General features: G+C 39.2%; 1 protein-coding gene across 2 annotated transcripts in view; it reads left to right on the top strand.

Moving 5' to 3' along the window:
* TEAD2 (TEA domain transcription factor 2) overlaps positions 1-15,107 on the top strand; it is an 82,838-nt gene that overhangs the window by 26,777 nt on the left and 40,954 nt on the right. Inside the window, exon 3 of one of the 2 annotated variants that reach the window (XM_072156869.1) lies at positions 608-943. The gene's annotated coding sequence lies outside the window, so the exon portion shown is untranslated. Of the gene's footprint in view, positions 1-607; positions 944-1,004; positions 1,428-15,107 lie in introns of those variants that run through there. The other variant, XM_072156870.1, reaches the window with a different exon arrangement.

Genomic DNA, 15,107 nt, shown 5'->3' with positions numbered 1-15,107 from the left:
CTGTGGTTAAATGGGGGGTACATAAGTTGATGAGGCATAATATCGTTCATCATTTTCATATTATCTCTATATTATTATATTGTTTATTTTAAATCCCAGCATGCTTTATATGTTTACCTTAGTTTGTTTCATTTATTGAGTAAAGTAAAAAAAAAGTACACTATCACTAAAAACGTGTCTGTGAATTACATGATCAGTTTCTTATGAAACATATTTTGCTACTAGCGGCATGTTAATTTCAGAAGTTGCATGGCTCTGTATGAACAGGGCTTAGGAAACACATTGCTGTTTGAAGCAGTTTAACCCCTAAAATATTTGAGCTTTGTACAGGGCGTCACACAGAGTTTTGTTTTATTTTGAAGCCTGTGCTCCTTCTAGAAGAAATACTTGCATTGTGAAGGTGCTGAACAGCGGGCTCGAGTGCATAACTAACTTAAGCCTTGAAAAGTTGTAACACTAGTTCTCCGTGCAGCTGCCTTGCACTGCTGTGTTACATGAGTGTCAGAGGGGAGGAGACCTGGGTGGCTACCACCCATCTTTGTATTAGCCCCTCCTTTGAACTGCAACTGACTCATTGAGCTAATTTCATTCCTCTCTTTCATTCCAGAGATTCCTCTGAAAAGCTGTCACCTTTCCAAAATACCAAGCCTGCTTTCCAACCACCAGCACCAGCACCAACAACAACAGCAGCGGCTGGGCTAGCCAGAAAGCCCTCCTCATCCTCACCTGACCTTCATCACACACAGAGGAGGGGGCAGAGACAATCCCTCTCAGAGCTGCCCAAAAGGAAAAAAAATACAAGTCTTTCCCCTACAAAGTGCTGACCAGGATTGCCTTTCTCTGCCCCCCATTCAGTCCTTTCTCCTGGCTTCCAGATACCCCACAATAGCTGCCTAGTTGCCACCAAGTTCCACAGTAAAAGTTCCTTCCCTCTGCTGGCAAGGTAAGCAGAAAAAGTTCCAGATCTGTGTATTTTTCCCTCTCTCTCTCTCTTTCCCGGTCTGTCTATCACAGGATTGGGAGCTTGAAATCCTTGTAGTTTTTCGCATGTTTGGCATTTTTTGGGTTCCTTTCTCTCTTCCTGATGACTTTGAGCCTGGATCAGGCTGGAGAGGAGGATAACTGAGAGGCTTTTCGTTTTGTCCTTTCCAAGAACATGGGCGGGGGGGTCCATTTGCCTTTTTTTCTCAGGTTTTTAGCTGCTCGTGTGATTTGTCTATTGAGGTTGGATAATGGATCCGGAATTACATAGGTTGTTCTCTGTCCCAGCTCCAGGGTCCGGAATACTGATCAGCCAAGGGATATTTATACAACTTTCTGGATTATTTGCCAAATTTAAAAGTAAAGACTTACACCCCCACCCTCCCCACCACCATATTTTTTTACTATACAGACCTGCTTTCCATGTACCAAGAGTTTCCTGGACTGTAAGTACAACTTACTGTATATTGTAGGATTCTTTTCACAACTTCTTTGTTTTAGTAACTGGTCTCTGTAAGCCTCCCACCCGCCTGACTGTGATCTGTGCTGCCTCCCTAGCCATTTATGTCCTGATCCTTTGTTTTTCCATCATTCTGCTGATCTAAGCACAAATCCCCAGCACAGGGCAAAGCGTGCAGCTCGGTTTTCCTTAACTGCTTACAAGTTTAGTTTTCCCCTTTTGTCTTTCACTCTGTACATGACCTGACTTCCCACAATTCCTGATATATACAAGAAAATGGTTACCGGTAGAATTATAAGGGTTTATTCTCTTTATTTAATCTTTCCTCACTGGTTTAAAAACTTTGAAAACTTTAGAAACTGGAATCCCCTTATATATTAATGAAGTTAAAGAAGGATAATTAGAAGGATTGTTTTAGCTTTCTTAAAGACTTCCTATAAATAAACTTGTATATTCCTGTTTTCTAACTACATGTCTTAGAACTTAGATCTTACATCTTAGAACTGTAACTTATGTATTGACCCTTTCTGTCCCAGAGTGTTGAAGGTTCTTTGTCTTGGATTGTAACTAAGGGAAAGGAGAAGGGGGGGGGCAGAGGGGCTTTGGATCTTGAATTTGCCATATTGCTGGCTGAATATTGCCCAACTGTTGCTGAGCAGCTTGTAGGAAATGGAAGCCAACATGGAAAACGCTTGAGAAGGAGGGAGGGTGGGGGGGGGGAGAAAAAAGGAGGGAGAAGGACAGATAAGGAGGGAATAGAACTGCCTTTCAAAGTTTGCTTTCTTTGTTCAGCTGCTTGGGCACTGCAGATCTGCCATGCTGGCTGGAGTCTCTTGTCCTGTATTTGTTTTGTAGTATCCAGTGTGTAAATAAAAGCAGGAAGCACTTTTCCCCTCTCTTTTTACTCTGTGGACAGCAGCAAACAAGTCCTTTATGGTGTAACTGTAGAGGGGGTGGGGGTGGGATGAAATCACTGCACAAAGAATAGTGATCACAATCCCTGCTACTAGTTTAACTACATAACTCCCAAAGCTGTCCGTTTCCTCAACAATCAGGATCCTAAAATATTAGTCAAAGTAATCTAGTAACGTAGATTTTCTTACTCCCAGGAAAGATAAGACAATGTTGCATAATTCTGATTTAGTTTATTTTGTAGTGATCAAAATCGAATGACATAATTCTCAAACTTGTGAAAATTTGGCCAGGTTTTTGCTAATAAATTTAAGTAATCATCCAGCTTTACTAAGCACTTGCATGACAAGTCTGTCTAGTTGTTATTGTTGCTTTTTGCCATTCCGTACTCCAGAAAAGTTGGGTGATAGCCTTTGAGAAAACAGTACAGTTCTAAAGTGGCAGCATTGATAGTAAAGGTTTGGATCATATTATTTTCAAGGAATTTTTGCCAATTTATTTTTTGCTAAATGCTGCTAAATTGCTAATGAGGAACCAAGATTTGAGAAATTCTCAAACTATTGTTACTCAACTTGAAAACAAACTTTTTTTTAAATTGGCAACTACTAGTTTGTACTACTGTGACTGTGTAACAGCGATGCTTGTGTGAAGTGTATGTGCTTTCGTATGGCAAACTGTATGTAGAGAGCTGCTAATACTCCTAATTGTTTTACTCTACTTTTGCCCATACTGCGGACTTGGACATTATCCATAGTTAAAATCACGACCCTTTTCTACTTTATGGCCTGCAATGTTTGACTACAATAACTAGAGACGGCCATTTTAGTGGCACACAAAGAGCAGATATCCATGGCAAGGAAGGTGGATTGTTACTTAATTTCTAATCTTTATGGGAACTCTGTTATTGGTGACAACATTAGTGTTTGGTCCCATGTACAGAAATAATTACTAACATGTAAACATCTTTTGTTAATGCCTTGGGAGGTGACATTACATTTATGCATATTTGACTTGATAGGTGTTCGGCCAATGGTTTTACGTTTGTGATGAATGACTAGACACCCCAATAATTACTATATAGAGTTAAGTCCACAAATGACCTCCTGTGGAATTCAATGGTTGCCATGTGCTGGTAGCCTACTGTAAAGTCATTCTTCTTACAGAAAGATATCACATATCTTTTATTATCCATTGCGTACATTTTTCTTACTGCTCTAACAGTTTATACATGAAATTTTCTGACTTTTCATTAAGTACCGTAATTGTAGAAAAAGTTGGATGACTTATTTTTTAGTAACATGGAACACAAGAAAACTTGCGTCTTTTTAACTTGCTTGTGGACTTTTACATCTTTGGAAAAATGATATTTAATAGACTGTTAGCAGTTTAACATCATATGTAAGTACAAGGCCAGCAATCTAATGTCCACTGTGACAAATGTCGGTTAGATTTCAGTATTGTGTTTTTTTCCTACAGATGAAGGGTATCAGAAGTATTTGGTTAACGCTGATTTCTTCACTCTTGTCCTGTCAACAGATCTTTTTGGCATCTTTATAAAGTATTGTGCCTGGTTTTATCACGAGTGCTCAGCTTTCAACAACATGTTATGTCACTTTATACAACTACAACAAGTATTATATTCAGTGAATTATGTCAAGGTCCTTCCTACATTGTGGAGGTCCAAATTTAGTTTTTCTTTCTTTGTCTTCAGTTACTTTTGCGTGGTGACAAGAGCCTCTGTAAATCGTGGAAATATGATAAAATGAAATAAGACCAATGGGCTCTTCTCTATAGAGTTTACAGATGTTTCCACTGCTCCATGTAAGCGAGCAGGAATGATGTCCAATGACTGATAAGTTATCCTAGATCTATGTTTAAAACAGGGACAATCGGAACACAAAGATTTGTAAATTATATTAAATATTCATAGATTCAGCCCCTGGCTGAGGATATCTACAGGTTTTAATATGAAGAAACGTTCTTTATGATCCTCACCCTTTCTAGAAATAAACACAAGTGTCCAAGTTTTAAATGACTTCTTTTAAGTCCAAGACTGTGGTTACCTGCTTGAGTCACCTCCATTGGGCGCCTCATTTGTTTGCTTATGTCCTCAAGTTGTATAACTGGTTTCTGTTTTGAAACTTTGAAACTTTGAAACATCTTCATTTCTTGGGGTCAAATCTTCAAGACTTGTACCTCTGTTTTTCTTCCTAAGACTTTATGTATAAATTTACAACTAGGTGTTACTAGTTTGGGAGTTTACACAGTGCTGACAGTGCTCGCTGAGATATAGTGTTTGGAACCACTTCTCTAATGGTGGCCATAGTGGGTGCTGCCATATTTCATTCACTCTGTATTAAAGTGCTACGCATCATCATAGCTGTCTAATCAGACATTGAGGGACTGATCACCAAAAATACTATAGTACACATATAATACATTTGGCAATCTCAAGAGCAGAAAACCTATAACTATGAGCTTTTGGTGAGGGAAGGCGTTGTGTATGAACATATCTACATCCATATAGGCTGCAATATGTCCACTGATCTCCATATATGTAGAGCCATTAATCCTGTGTCTACTTAGTTCAGCCATGTCTTGTATCCAAAATACAAGTAATAAAATGTGCCATGTTTAAATCTTGGAGAGCATTTCTAAATCTAAATGTGAATGAAAAATTGTTGCAAATCCCTAATCTGTAGCAGAAGTTTTTTATTTCTTCATTATGATCCTTTGTCTTGCCAAAGTTTTGCCATGACAATGACAGGACTGACTCCTTTTGAGCCTTGCCACACTGTGACCTCACTGTGTCCTATTCTATGCAGATGGTGCAAATATCAGACCACTATAGTGAATAAGAGCCTATTCTTTGAGAGAGCTAACCCCATTACATAAATACACTGTGTTGCCTAAACCTATGTCCAACTCAATGAAAGGGGATTAGTGGGATTAACCCCTTAAGGGCTGGAAGCTGACATTGAATGTTTACAGCTCCTCATAGTCTTACATATTGATAAGTATAGGCTTTCTGACCTCCTTTCATACTTCTTATATATTTTATATGGCGAGCTAGCTAGTTATTGTGTAACTGTCTTAACACCCTGGAAATATTTCTGAATCTTATTATATTGTACGGTTTTGTCGATGTTTTTTAGATATCTGTTTTTGGAAAAACTGGGTAATGACCATAATATGGCTGTAATAATGGCTCCAATAAGGTTTTCTCAGATAGAATTAGCAATCTGCTTTTTTCTGCAGAGGGGGAGTTTCTCTGCAACACTTTGTTATATTTGCCCTATATAAGGATTATAACGTAGGCTTTCTGAGTCTGACAACAGCACCTGATTCCCGTGTCCTAGGCAGGGAAGGATCTATTGGGCCCACATAGGTATGTTGGGGGGAGGGGCTAATGTAGGGAGTGAGTCCATTGCTATCAGCTTTGCCATAGTTTTATACTATATTCTTGTGACGTGCAGATAATAATAACAATTGCGATGATGTGGGTCAGCATGCTTTTTGCTCCTTCCTAGATACTCAATCTAGCTTTAAAGGAAATCCACCTATAAAATCTGGCATGATAAACTAGGAATACTTACTCCAGGCATTGTGACAGTGGTAATCTTTTATATTTATTATCCATGGCTCCTTCCTTCTAAAATCAACTTTAGAATTATTCTAATAACCCTGAAGGACTCCCCCTGTGGCGGAGGGGAGGCTGTTACAAGAGCCCCTCAGAGCTGTAATGTCACAGGCAATTACAATGAGCAGACCAGGTCTCCCCTTCCTCCTGCATTTTCTGCTCCTCCCGGGGGATACAGGCAGTGGGAGGAGTAAGAGAGTAAAGGAGGTTGGGTTAGGAATGTACTGCTCATTGTAACAACCTGTGAATCTGCAGCACTGATGGGCTTTGGTAACGCCCCCTTCAGGCTTATTAGCATAATTGTAAAAGTGGATTATAGAAGGGAGGTGGCATGGATACCAAATATAAGATTACCACAATTATGGTGCCTGGATAAATGAGTAAGAGCCTGGTTTATCAGGATGAATTTTGATCGTTGCCCTGATCCCTTGGGCCTCAAGCAGCTGCAATGGTTGCGTTATTTGTAAATCCATCCCTGGTCCCACACACACAGTTTGCTGATATATGGTGCCTCCATATAGGCCTATCTTATCAAGGTAGCCTCCAATAGTATGGGGCAAATGCTTCAATCAAACTCCATATGTTCTGTTGACTTCCTTAGGTATAATATTATTGTATTTTATATGTGCTTAGGCCTTAAGCAAGTTTCATATGGATTCAGCACCTGCACCCCTCCTCCATGGTTCTACTGAGTTCATTTGGATTTTCGTGTAGCTCTAACAGTACCAGGAGTTGTGTGACTGTAAGACAGATGCATTCACCATTGTAGTTCATGGTGTAGTTTTGGCCAAGAACCAAAAAAGTTGTTTACAACATAATTGATTAAACCTTTGGTGTAAACACCAGTACAAGATATTTACTTTTGTTCAGTATCCCAGTTACTTTACACATAGACTGAAAATCAAACCTTTGAGCAGTTTACTCAGCAGTGCCCTAGGCGGGAGTTGTATACTCAGCCTGGAGCTTCAATCAGCCCGATACTGGCACTGCTGCAAGTTCAGTATTAACAAAACACCATCTTTGGCACTAGTCTTGGCAACATTTTCCGTTACATGTCTTTTAAAGCAACAGAGCAGCATTTTCTTGTTTACATTGGGGGTATTGCAGTCTGTCATAGACATAATAATATGTATATGGCCAAATTGTCCTGATGCTACTGTTCAATCTTCTGGTCGCTTGACCCAAGTGGACTATTTCATTTTTTATCTTTGACTCCTCAACCTGATCAAAATAATACATATCTAGCTACATGCAGGGATGTATTCATTTATCATGGATAAGGTCAGAGGACTCTTCGTTTCCCACCAGAAATTCCTGCCAGCAGCTAATTAAAAACTTAATGTTTTGCTTTTTCAGCAAAGTTCCCAGTGATCTGTTTAATTAAACAAAACCCTTTTCCCCTGGTGACATGTAGTCTGTAACCTGTGTGGGTGTAGTGGGGGTAGTGCGCTAATCTACAAGGCAGGTACTACAGAGCTGCCTGAGGGAAGACACCATGTCTTCAGGGCACTCTCTTAGACACTGCTTTGATCTCACTACTTGTGTCTTAGTCTCATGCATTGTGATATTTACACACAAATATCTGTAAACACATTTTTTTTCATGTTTTATTGCTTATATAGAATGTCAATGAAAAGAGAACTCTGGGGGTCATTTACTATTTTTGTGACATGTTTGTTTTTTTGGCTCTAGTTTTTCCATTTTATTTTTCTTTCTATTGGGGCGCTTGAAGATTCAGGCACCGGAAAATAAATAGGACAAATATAAAATGGCCCTCGGTCTGCGTGCACAATGCTAGGCTGGCCCCCTTACTCATATCAATTCCTAAATACATATTACTAAGACCATGTTTACATTTAACATCCAGGAGGAGCAAATACATGGGGTAAGTGGCACCTCACACAGTTCAGCAGAATGGATTATGTGGGACTCTGAGAGCTAGAATTGCTCTGTTGTGCAATAAGAGACAAGTTTATATAATTCCAGCTTTTGTGTGGCAAAGTGTTAAATCTTTTAAGGAGAGTAGTATGTCTTTTTGAGAGTGAGCAAATTTCTTTTTATTATTTTTGTGGCCTCTCTGATTTCTACATTGGATTATATATGGTTTACATATTAAGTGAATAATCACATATCGCCTTATATGATGCCTCCATTTGAAAGTCATTTGTTTGCTCAACTTGACTTCACAAAATGGCAGGCTCCAATGTCACCCTCACACACAGGATAGATTTAATTTTTTTTGTTCCACTCTGTAATTCCAGCTTCTCATGGCTACATTCTCTAAGTGACCTTTTTAGTCTGCAAATATATATGACATAATGCTGGCTTTCCGTGGCAGAGGATCCTTTCTTGTTTAGGAAATTGGTTACATTCCAAATGTTTAGCATTCCAGAAAAAAGGCGGAAAATTCAGATGCTCAAACTGCACTGTGTAAAATTCTTGTATGGTATTTTATTCTTGTATGCTTCTCTTTAACTCTTTCTAACCTTTTTTATTCATAAATCTTGAAAAATCTAAGACTGCTGATACCACTAGACTCTTATGCGCTATGTATAATGCCACAGAAAAGCCAGAATTGCTGCCGCTAGGCTCAGACACATAATTGTGAGTGTAACCTTTGCACCACCTTTAGTTATCACAAGGGTATATGTGTATATAGCCTGCAAAGAATAGAAAGTTTCTTTATCATTATTGAGCCCCACATCCCTTATTTTAACCCATTTTTCTCAAAATGCTAACGTGTTATGCTTTTCAATGGTATGGGGCCTGACCTCTGATTGTTTATGGTTGCCTTTATAAGAAAACCTATGGCAAGACTTTGCATTCACAGTTAACTTATTTCAGGAAGTGTCAGTGTTGCCTAGTTACCTTTATAGCAACACATGGTTACACTGTAACCTAGACCTATAATCTACAGAACAATGTCACATTGATTTTTTTTTTTCCTTTTTAATAAATTTTCTTGTTTTCTGGTAAACATCAAAGCCTCCAGACCAATCTTGTTAAACCCTAGCCTGTCTTATCATACTCCTGCTGTCCCAAGGGGATCTTTTCACAAGTCTGATAACATCTCTTTCCATCCCCCATCTATTCACCCTCCAGGGGGTCGGAAAGACTAGGCAAGTCCAGATGTGCAGTAGGGCCCCTCCCAGAAGGTATGGGATGTTTAGGTTTCTGTCATTCTGTAAGATAACAATCACATTCAGTCTTAGCTGTAGGCTGACTGAGTGTTTATACACTCACTTGTGATGCAAATTCACTGACCTATGTGTGGGGATATGTGTGTGTATGAAATTTAAATTCTTTATATTACCTGTGTGCAGTTGAAAAACTTAAAGGGTTTTCGGCCAAGTTTTTCCAAACTACTGGACAGCATTGGTAGGCTGCAACTGGATTGGATCCAGAGGATCCTTTGATGGGCCGCAGACTAACCCATTACTGGACCCCAGAGTACAGCAGAAGACTACCCTTCTTGGAAACTAGTAGGGTCTGTTTCTAAGCCTATTATAGAGGTTGGACCACTAAAATAATTTCAACTGGTGGGCACAAGGAAGCCCAGTCCGTTGGCTGAAATGATAACTTTTATAAACGGAACGCTTACTTGGCTGATCGCTATTGCTCTCAATGGGTGAGAGAAAAAAGTACACAATAGGCCCCTCTGGCTGTGGTACATTCGATAAGAACAAGCCATCAGCCATGTTGAAACGGTCCCCTCGTACATATTTATTGTTGTGTTACTGTAATAGTCTAATATGACAGTTCTGGACTGTCTCGAAGTCTGTGACATTTCACCAGCCTTTGGTCTGTGGATCTGCACCTACGTATCTGGTGATGATCTGATGGAAACAGTTGAGGAAGAAATTGCTACCGAAGTGATTCTTTCATGTTTTTTATACATATTCTCTAAGGGAGAAGTAATGTTCTTATTCCTTGATTTAGTGCGGATTATAGGACTGTGTGTAAATAACGCCATGATTTAATCTGCGATGTCCTGACTTCCAGATCATGTGCACTGAACACATCTCCTCACATCCTCTCATTGTTTTCCCACCATGACTGAGTCACTTAGGAAGTGACACGATATGTTTCCAGGCAACACTTCATCCTTTCTGTAACTTCACTTTGTTCCTTACCACAGGCAGTGTTCTATATCAATCTCATAGAGGAGAGAAATTTCCCAGACTTGTGAGCAAATTTCTCTGAAACATTATAGAACTGGAATATCTTATAACACAAAAACCGGGAACTGTAAAGTGAGAACATAACTTCAGTTTCCTTTAGGCAGGCAGAGAATTTCTTTACCCCAGACACTTAAGGGTCATGGGTCCTATATTAACATCTAAAACGATGTGGGACCTCCTGTATCTGAACTTGCACAGTGTTGGCCCGAAGGACCTCTTAGTAATATGTCCAGTGTCCTCATGCCCATAAGGTCTATCTGTCCCATGACCAAACATAATCTTTTTCACATGGTCTATGCTATGGGGGGTCTGAGATTTGGTCTGAACTATTTTTATCTGTTGCAGCCATTGTAAAATATCTACAACCTGATGTAACACTGAATATTTGCTCTGTATTTTCACTGTATTTGCTCTCCATATTTTTATATAATAAGTTGATTTCAGTATTTTGGGGGATTTGGGATTATTTTTTTGACTGAGAAATCAAAACTAAATTTTTTTGTGTATAGTCCATTTCACTATAGCCACCTTTTAGTGTATACAGTGAAATAAAAGTAAGTAAACATTAAAGGGGTTTCCGAAGGTATAAAAAGACGCTTGTTAAAAAAAAAAGTGCTTCAATCTCTCTGGTCCGTCACCTATCCCGCATGATATAACGCTGGGAATAGCAAGAGGTAGGCCAGCCGGAAGCTGAATGCAGTGCAGCTTTTGTGCCCCTGATTGTATACAAGGGGCACGGACCGGAGAGATCACAGCGCTGGACGCCACGAAGGTAAGTCCATGTTTATTTTTTTTAACCCACCCCACGCTGGCGACCCAAGGTTTTTTTATACCCTTGGACAACCTCTTTAAGAGCACAGGGAATCACACGGTAACCCTTCTGTTATAAAACAAAACACCACAATGTTTGCATGTTTTACAGGATTCATTGAACAGTCGCTTAATGGATTTCTATAAAATTGCAGAGGGCGATCTCGTTGTGAGGCTAAAAGGACATTTTTTTTAAAGGAGTTGTCACAATAAAATCCACTATTGCGGTATGGTGCAGTTGTTATGAGGGGGAACAGTGACTTTGTGCATCATATATAACTAAGATGCTTGGACTCCTTTCCCTGGCTTAATGTTAGGTTTGTGAAATGTACCCACCACAAGGTCCATTACTCACGGACTGTGCACATTTGTGTGTTTTTAGCTTCACTATGTTCCAATACTGTACATGCAGCCAAATACTAGCAATGGCCATAAATGATCCAGTAAATCTATGGTGTGGGAATATTCAGTACTACAAAATCAAAGTCTGTTGTCTCTTCTAAATCAATTTGTTGCAATAGAACAGGAAACATCATTGTTTTGTGAGACCTTCTTCCAGGGAATAAAGTCAAGCCATGGTTCTGCTGTAAGTGAAGCTGAGATTTCTATCAGTAACCACTTCCTGCCTCTTCAAACTCTCCCCTAGCCAGAGAGCAAGGGAGGGGAAAAAACGTACAAACAGAGGGAAGGTCTGGCTCTGAGCTTCTAGATCTTTCCACGGCCCCACTACCCTTCCTGGTCTGTGATTTGTTCTCGTCGCCTCTTTGTGTACAAGTTACTCTGCTGCCAGAAAATCTGCTTGTCTTACTAGTTAAACTTTGTAGTTTGCGCCTCTCAGCCACACAATCTGCACAGAGAATAATGCTCTGTGCTTGTTGATATTATTATGCACGTTTTCTGATAAACTGACTATTTCTGTCTCTTGTATTATTGTTTTTATGAAAATTACCATTGTGTATTTGTGACTTCATATAGACATATATTGAACCTTTTCAACATCACAGTCAAGCAGATCTATTTGTCTCATGGTTACATGTTTAGCACTCATTCACACGGCCGTCTGGGGGGATGTACATGTGGGCGCAAATTTGCGGCTGCATATACGTCCCCATAGACGACAATGGCGGCACGGCGGTGGTGCGGTGACTGATCCGCGCTGCACACCGCAAAAAGCATGTTCTATCTTTTTGCGAATGTGCGGCTGCGCACCTGTGTTTTCTATGGAGGGAGGAGGGTTCACCTCCTCCTTCTCTCCAGCACACGTCGGTCGAGTGTGAATGTACCCTTATTCTATGTACTTACCCTTACTGATGTTCACTGTATTATAAGTCACTTTGATGTTCACTTACGTTATATACTCTCCATACAAGACACTATATGAAAATATAAGCAAGGAGCTTTACCCAACATCCATAATAAAGAGTATATTTAAAAATAAGCAGGAACATTCACATAGCTCAATTTTAAATAATGTTTAGTCTTTTGTCAACACTGGTTATTGTCTACATTTTTTAACATATATTTTCTACATTGGAGTTGCTTGCTACAATGCATATGTTTTATCTTCTACTGAAGGAAATGACATTATAGAATGTTTGTAGCTTCTAAGTTGTGATTCCTACATGCAAAATGTATACAAGGAAGCACAGTGTAAGTGAACCTTGTGTGTTTGGTGAAGTCAATGGAATCACAGAGGAGATTTTAAATTACCATAAATGCTGGTGTTTTTAAGTACCACAACTGAAGGGAACAATGCAGAGACCATCTGAACTTTGTATATATTTGGCATGGAAACTTTATTGTTTAGAGTATTTGACAGTTCCTTGCACAAAGGAGAGTGCAGGCCAGAATGTTTAAATGGGAGAATAAAACAAAGATTTGGCAGGAAAGAGCAGATGACGGACCAAAGAACAGGAAACATGAGAAAAATATACAGTGAGCAGCTTCCATGTTTTTTTGTCTTGTAAAAAACAACACAAATATATGCAGATATATAAAAATATTTAGCATTTGTTCCTTTGAACAGCAGTATTTTTATTCTTTATTTTACTTTATTTTTTTGTGCATGACCTTGAGTATGGCTTATTCACTTTATGCACATGACCTTAATGTAGTTTCAAATAACTTCCAGGTTATACGCAGACAAAATTTAGCATAGGTTTGTAATCTAAGAAGCCATACTTGGTCCCATCATGTGGGAGGCATAGTGAGTTTTGTTTTCTTATAATAAATGTATAGAAACAGATTGTGATATGCTTCTTCAGATCCTGTGTATTTTGGATTCAATCCCCCTTGGAAGCCATACCGACTTTATACTGTATATGTCATTATGAATTTAGGACTGTAGAAGTTTAGCGGTATCCATGATATTTAGATAATCTACCATATCTTTGCCCAGTTGTAGTGTTTTTATGGTACCATTTGGAGATTTGGACTATAGAAATTGTTATAGATTTTGTTTCCTGTGCTGAGACTGACTTCCACAGGAAATAGTCGGAGGTGTTAGAAAAATATCCTATGCGTAAAAGATGGATAAATGTGCCAGAGCTGTAAAAATATATTTATCTCATCTACGAAGTGCTTTATGTTTAAGCCAAATATAAAACCAATATAGTGGCATGTGCAGCTGATGGACTGGACACATTCCAATCCAGGTGCATCAGAAGTGATCTAACAGGATAGAACTGGGCGCCTGCCATACTTTACATGCAGTGATACAAGTCTTCATCATCCAAATCAAAGAATTAACATGTCTATGTCCACATGGAGACCTGCCAGGTAGAAACGTTCTGTAAATATCACACAAAGGATTCTGAATGTGATCTGTCTTATCATTTGAGCTCCATTGTAAGATTATGGATATTATTTCCCACGATCCCACTTTTTTTAAACTAGTGCAAGACCACTGTTTTGATGGTAATGGCTGAATTGAAGTGTTTGTTAAATTGTGATCTCTTTTTAAAGATTTCAATGTCCTCGCCTTTGCCCTTGGTGCCCTCTATCCACTGTAATCTCTGTCCTGTATCTCCAGATCCTGTGTGGAGCAGCTGCCCTGGGCAAGTCCACCTGTTCTGCGGCTAAGATTGGAGAACAGGAGGTCTGGCGTGTCAGCGCTGCTTGACAGGCTGCCCATGGTGTGGGTGGAAGTGGGGGATGGAAAGCTGTGGGAGACAGAGGTGTGGCAAAAACCAAATGATTCTTTTCTCCCTGTATAACTCCATTTAGTCTATGTGTGTGGGTATATATATATTTATATGTTAATTTGATTTAAAAAAAAAAAGTAATTGACAACATATGGCATTTTTAATAACTGCCTAAAAGGAGTTGTCACCTCCCTGCTTCTGCAACTAACATTAGTAGAGGTTTAATGAAAACATTGAAAAAAAACATAATATAGCATTAAGTCTAGCACTTGGCTAACAAAGCAAAGTCACCAGGATCCGAAAAAATATTTGCCAAACTTGCCAAACACTTCTAATATGTATATCCATCTTCAGATTTAGTTAATGATTAGATGACCTGTATTTGGCCAGAGGGATTTTCTGCGAGTCCTGAGAAGGCGCTGTTTTCAGCATTCAGGGAAGGGAGATCTCGATGATCATACTTGTGCAGGTTGTACTATTCATGATATCAGTAACTTGTTTCCTAGAAATAGACATATGAACACTTTAAACTGGTGAGGCAGTAAACTAGATATCCTAGTGCCTTCGCGGCTTGGCAATTTATTCTTATAACTACATTATCACTGCTCACAGCCAATAGCAACAATTAGGTCATAACAAGCTGTGGACATTGTCCTTATTCCTATGAGTTTGGCTGAAGTTCAGGGTTTTATTTAGGTAAATAAGTGTGTAGTAACCTGCAGGATGGCGGCGTCATAATGATCTAGTTACCTGTCCCCTGCAGAATTCCAGCTATTTCTTCTGCATACCTCCTTGAATGCTTTCTCTTTCAGTTAGTAGGGAAAATGGTTGGCTTATTTCCCACACTCAGGATTATGGTAGTCTGATATTTTACTCTACTATCCACATTAAAGCTCCATGGTTTTTACTTTAGTGTGTTGCACCATAGGACTTTTCTTCTGTGTGTTGTATTATAGCTATTACAAAACTAAAACTCACAG

The sequence above is a fragment of the Engystomops pustulosus genome, chromosome 6, assembly GCF_040894005.1.
Source record: "Engystomops pustulosus chromosome 6, aEngPut4.maternal, whole genome shotgun sequence".
NCBI lineage: Eukaryota > Metazoa > Chordata > Amphibia > Anura > Leptodactylidae > Engystomops > Engystomops pustulosus.
Note: the sequence above shows the minus strand (reverse complement) of the source record. Positions and strands in the feature narration are given on the sequence as shown.